At 49.1% G+C, this 5,835-nt stretch overlaps 1 long non-coding RNA gene across 1 annotated transcript; it reads right to left on the reverse strand.

The window, feature by feature from the left end:
• Positions 1-243: 243 nt before the first annotated feature.
• LOC132665063 (uncharacterized) lies at positions 244-4,137 on the reverse strand. The gene is made up of 3 exons (XR_009603945.2): positions 4,034-4,137; positions 2,580-2,779; positions 244-556 (listed from the first exon to the last, which is right to left on the reverse strand). It is a non-coding gene; the product is annotated as an uncharacterized LOC132665063 (long non-coding RNA).
• Positions 4,138-5,835: the final 1,698 nt, after the last annotated feature.

The raw sequence follows: 5,835 nt of genomic DNA on the forward strand, positions 1-5,835 counted from the left end.
ATTGAGACAAGTAATCTTCCTTGCTTTGTGGGCAGATATTTTTCTAGTTCCCTCTTTCCACTTGCATGTAGCCCTTTGGGGATCCAGTACAGTGTCCTATTCGACTACACACCCTCGGGACAGCCTTAGGCGTTGTTTCCATATTCCCCAACTTCACAACCTTTTCCACCAATCCCCACCAGCTATCAGTACCCATTGTGTGGGGAGAGTGAGTGCTTCTGTTGTCTTGCCTCACTGGCCAGAAGGTAACTCATTTATTTCAAGAATTTTTTTTTTTCCCCTCCTCTTAACGGCCCCACTGTGTGTGACTCAGACCCAGGATAGTTCATGAGTGAGTAAGACATCACCGGTAAATTACAAGGGTTCGGCACCATCAACGTGGAAGGAGTGTTCTTTCTTCTGTGACCTTATACTTACCTTAGGAGCAAACAAAGCCCAAAGAAACAGAGGCACTGTCTCATCTGCCCAAGCCGTTTCTCTCAGGGGTAGTGGTCTAATCCCGACTTTCCAGATCACTTTGCAGTGGAAGGTAAAACAGATCAGGCAAACAGAAACTCTAAAGTAAATAAGATAATGGTTTAGTGACCCCAGGCTTGTCTTGAATGAGCCAGGGGCTGATAAGTTTCCACTTACCTCTGATAAGTAAGATTGGTTGACAAATATGTTAAACAGGAAGGAAGTCAACATTCAAGTTTCTATCATCAAATATTTGTAATATAGCTGACCCTTGAACAACAGAGGGGTTAGGGGCACTGACCCATAGCTCAGTCAAACTTCATACCTAACTTTTGACTCCCCCAAAACTTAACTGGTAATAGCCTACTGTTGATCAGAAGCCTTACCAATAGCATGCACAGTAGATTCACCCATATTTTATACATTAAATATATCATATACTATATTCTCACGATAAAGTAAGCTAGGGGAAAGAAAATGTTAAGAAAACCATGAGAAAGAGAAAATACATTTGTAGTACTGTGCCGTATTTACTGAAAAAGACCCACCACCAATATGTGCTCCTGTGCAGTTTAAAGTCTTTCAGCTACAGTTGATTTTGTCAAAGAAAACCACGAAGTGCTAGAAAAGAGGTTCTGGGGAGTAATGGAAGCCCAACCAACCTAAGGTGAGCACATGCTCAGGCTGTGCAGTGCTTCCCTGGGAGTCGACCTGGCCTGCCCATTCCACGTTCTGGGTTCAGGGTCTGTCCTTGGAGGGCTGCCTGTGGCCTTGAGTGAGAGCATCACCAAATTGCGTGGAATTTGCTCACCAATCAAACAATTCCAAACTCAGGGTTGAGGCATGTGGCATTAGAATCCCAGGGGACCTCATTGAACACACACACACACACACACACACACACACACACACAAATTTCCCCACCCCATGTGGGTTTGACTTGGCAGGACAGCAGTGGGGCCAAGAACCTGCATGTTCACTGACCTTGCCAGGCGATTCTGCCGCAGGGCCCGGTGTGGGAACCATAGTCTTAACTCAGTGTAGACTGATTGGAGATGGAACATGAACTTCCATATCAGCCCCCTTTCTGTTCCCTCTCTGACTGTGCTTTTCCACTGTTTCTTGGCCTCAACACTACAATATGTGTGGGTGTGTGCTCTCAAGAATATGTAGTTATCAGATGTTCTAGGAGTTTAACCCACCCTCCTCATAATAAAAGACATTCTCACACAACCCCTTCCTCCCCCCAGGTAATCACGGTTAGTGGCTAACCATGAACAATTATTATTTAATTGTTTAATAACAATTCTGATTCAATCATTCATTAAAAATCATAAAAATATTTAATAACTTGTTTAACTAATTAATAATTACAGAATTATTAGTTAATTGATTGCTTTCTTGATGTCTGTGTCTCCGGCTAGAATGGGAAAGGAAGTTTCCCTGCACACACACGTGTGTATTTGGACTCTTCCTTTGTTTATTTAAGTTTATTTTTTTTAAGACGGAGGAGGGGGTGCTCTTCCCTGTGCCGCAACCCCCCCCCCCCCCCCCCCCCGCCTTAGACTTTGCCTCCTCTCTGCCTCTACTCAACAGCCCTACTTTCTATATCCTCTACATGCTCTCTGATTAGGACAGCCTAGCCTGAGTCCCTCTCCAAGACCTTATATACGTGGGCACAACCGGAAGCCACGTCTTCATGTGAGCGCATTCTATCACCCCGATTAGATCAAGGAGGGCAGGAAATAGGCTCCCAGGACTCACTAGTGCCCTGCACGCTGATGGAGGTCCAGCTATTCTGGGTAACTGACTCCCGGTGAAACACGCCTGGCTTCCTGTGCTATATGAGGCATTGGCAACTGTTTCCACCGGTGGCTTAGACAATGGAAAGAACAGCTCTTTTGTTGGGGAGAATTCTGGGTGTCTAAAGAAAACATTGCTCTGACCAAAGCAATCCATTTCCTCATTCATTTGTCCTTTGATTTACTCCTTCTCAGGAGAACTACCAGGTCCAATTCCAGGTAATACACGCTCCCGGGGAATTTACCATCGCACTGGGACAATGAGGCTTAAAACAGTTAGACAACAAGGCAAATCAGCATGTGACTAGGTGCCTCACATACTTGATTCGAATCTTGAATTGAGGAGGTCAGAGAAGGGCGCCAGGACTGCAGGGCGGTGTAGGCTCTGTGGTGCGAAGTGGTTTCCCAGGCCGTGGAAGGAAGAGCAGAATTTACACACGCGGAAGAGAATGTGGGAGACCTTCCGGGCGAAGGACACAAGGCAGAAGAAAGTTGGTGTTTTGCAGCAAGCGGAAGGTGTTCTGGGGCAGTGGAGGGAGCAGAAAAAACTAAATGAGGGCTCTATGCTGCTTCCATGGACGTAGCAGGTGAATGGGCCCACTCGGGCCATTCCAGGCCTTGTCTGGGAATCGCTCTGGTAACCAAGAATGTGTGACAGTCGCCTGCTGGGGCCGTCCTCGCTTCTTCCCATGCCCCACAAGCAGGCCCAGCCGGGGCCGGAGGCCTCAGCCAGACCACTCGTGCCTCATTCCAGGCTCAGAGGTAGCAAGAAAGGCTGGAAAGGCAGAGCTGTTTGATTTCCAAGCCTTTCCAAGCCCGCCAGGTGGAAGGCAGCCAGAGAAGCAGAAGCTGGTGACAGCCTGCCCGACTGCCTTAGACAGCTACTCAAGGGAACAATTGGGCAGAAAGGGGGTGGGTGGCAGGTCAGGGAACGTGGGCCAGTGGAATTCTGAACAAGGTCAAAGTCCAATTTGGTACAGTGCTTTATTACCAATTTAAATCTCATCTCTCCTCCCAGGGTGGCTGCTGTCCCTGTAGGAGGAAGCCAGGGCTGCCCCAGGGGAAATTTGCATTTAAAGAATCTAAGTGCTCGCTTGGTACCCTGGCAGGGCAGCAGTCTGGCCTGACTGTTCATCCCAGCGTCCAGAAGTCACACACCAAGTTTGCTCGTATTTTGCCCATATCCGGACCCCCGCTTGCTTGTGGGGACAAAAAATAAATAAATAAATAAATAAATAAATAAATAAATAAAAAATTCCCAAACTCTTTGTACTTCTTCCAGGATAGGGGGGGTCTCTGAATGTGCAGTGTGGGCGATGGTGGGGTCTGGAAGGTGGTGATCCTGTGTTCTTCTGAACTGGGACTGGATGAAATTCCTAGGGGAGCAGCTATCAGCGGCAGCAGGGGTGTTCGAGCCCCGCCTGTAATGTGGCCCATAGGTTGAGGCAAGGATCTGGGTGACCATGGAGATCTGGCAGGGGATTCTCCAGACGTGGTGGGCTGGTTTATTCCCGGCACGTGATTCCGCTTGGGGCAAGGGTCTCTCTTGGGGGACACTGGTTTCTCAGTCTTTGACCTCATCTGGGGTACTTTAGGAAATATTCGTGCCTGGTTTCCAACTCCCCGGAGATTCTGATGCAGCAAATCTCTACCCCCCTCTCTTTCCCCATCAATCCCACTGCCTCCACCGCCATGCCTACCATCCTGAGGAAAAGGGACAGACAAGTTCCAACTCACTACAGCGCCGTGGGTTGGTCTTTTTGTGACCGCTTTACCTTTTAATCAACACACATCCACTGGGAACCTGGGTGTTGGTGAAAGCGTAGCCTCGTCGCTTAAAATCTACACTGCTTGGGTGTTTGGTTTCAGTTGTACTGTCCGTGAGAAGAGGGAGCATATGGTACAATGTGTTCATGACATCAAGGCTCCTGGGGACAATGACCTCACAAGGAGACTTGTTTGTCAGCACCCTCAGAGGTAAAGCCTGTCACAATCCCTTGGCTGCTTGTTGGGCTGGGACATCAGATGTGGGTTATCCAACACCCTGGACCCAGGAGCCCCGTGCGTGCCCGCACACAGACCTGCCTCAGGCACCTGAAGAAACATTCTGTGTATCCTATAGCTAAGTTTGTGGTCAGCGAGGCCTGGCTGGCCCTGACTCCATCTAAGCATTCTTGGGACTCAGGAAGTGAGCTTAGGTTCTGCTGTGGGCCTCGGGAATTCCTTATCCTCCCCTTTCAGCTAGCAATGTGGAACAGAGGTTGATGTGACAGGGACGCTCTGTTGTCTCTTCCAGTCTGACTGGAAGAAACAGGGAAATCCAGAGCTGTTCGAGAACATGTGGGCCCCTCCAGGCTCTGGTGACTGCCTACAGCTGGCAGGAGCCTGGGAGAAGAGTTACTCAGAGGTCGGCACCACAAATCATCTTTACTGGGCCACGTTCCCCACATGAAAACACCGAGCCCCACTTGGGTCCATTGGCCACTCACTTTGAAAGCAGAGGGAGGTTTCGCGCATCACACACGTTCAGGACCCCACCCCACATCAGGGGTCCTCGGTAGCACCAGGCGCTCAGAGTCTGAAGCCCAGAGGTCTTTGGAACGCCATCCAGAACACTTTATCGTCAGCTTCCAACCTCTCCTGTCCTTCCAACCTTCCAACTATCTGTCTCTTTGCTCTCACCTCAGATATTCTCAGACCGACCCACTCTGCCCACCTCACCTCCACCTCCTCTGGGACGTTTCACAGGCCATTGTCCCTGTGTCCATTGCACCATAGGTGCGGAATACCTACTTCCTCCTTAGATACTCATCAAAGTCTACTGGCCCATGCAGGTCCAGTTCTGGAAGATCTCCCTCAACTGGGAGTGATTTATCTGCAATTCTCCAGAATGGCGCTTTGTATTATCTGTCTCCATATCCCTAGAGTATAGCATGGTACGAAGAAGCTGAATAGGACCGGGTTGATAAGTAAGTATGCCTCGATGACCCATGTCACTAATTTGGCACTCTGCCTTGAGCGTGTAACTCCATGTACATACATCATCTAAGTTCGAAGCTCAAGAAGGCACAGGTCTTGCAATTCACTTCTCTCTGCACTCGGCAGCACACGGCCCAGAAGCTGGGACATGGAGGTGTTCAGTGACAGATGTGTTTTGATACTGAGGAGGAGAGACATTCAAAGTGGCTTCCTTCCTGCTCCCTAATTTGGACACTCTTTCCGCCAAGGCCATTTCTTCACCGTCCCTGCCACCCACTCCCTGCTCACCTGGGCTGTCACGTGTTTGCTCTTTCTGTTCTCCAGTCCCTCTCTTTGTTGCCCCAAGCCCTTCCCGTTGTTCTCAAGGTGCGCTTGAACCCTACCTCACCCATAGTAACCACCTCTAGATCTCTCATAACTGGGAAGACCCGGTTCACCAACTTTGGTCTGCAAGCAATGGCATAGTTCTTAATTTCTAAAACAGCTTGTTTCAGTTCATTTTATGGGTCAACTTGACTGGGCTAAAGGATGACCAGAGAGCTGGTAAAACATTATTTCTGAGTGTGCCTGTGAGGATGCCTCCTGATGAGGGTTGCAT

Source organism: Panthera onca, chromosome D3 (genome assembly GCF_046562875.1).
Source record: "Panthera onca isolate mPanOnc1 chromosome D3, mPanOnc1 haplotype 2, whole genome shotgun sequence".
Classification (NCBI taxonomy): domain Eukaryota; kingdom Metazoa; phylum Chordata; class Mammalia; order Carnivora; family Felidae; genus Panthera; species Panthera onca.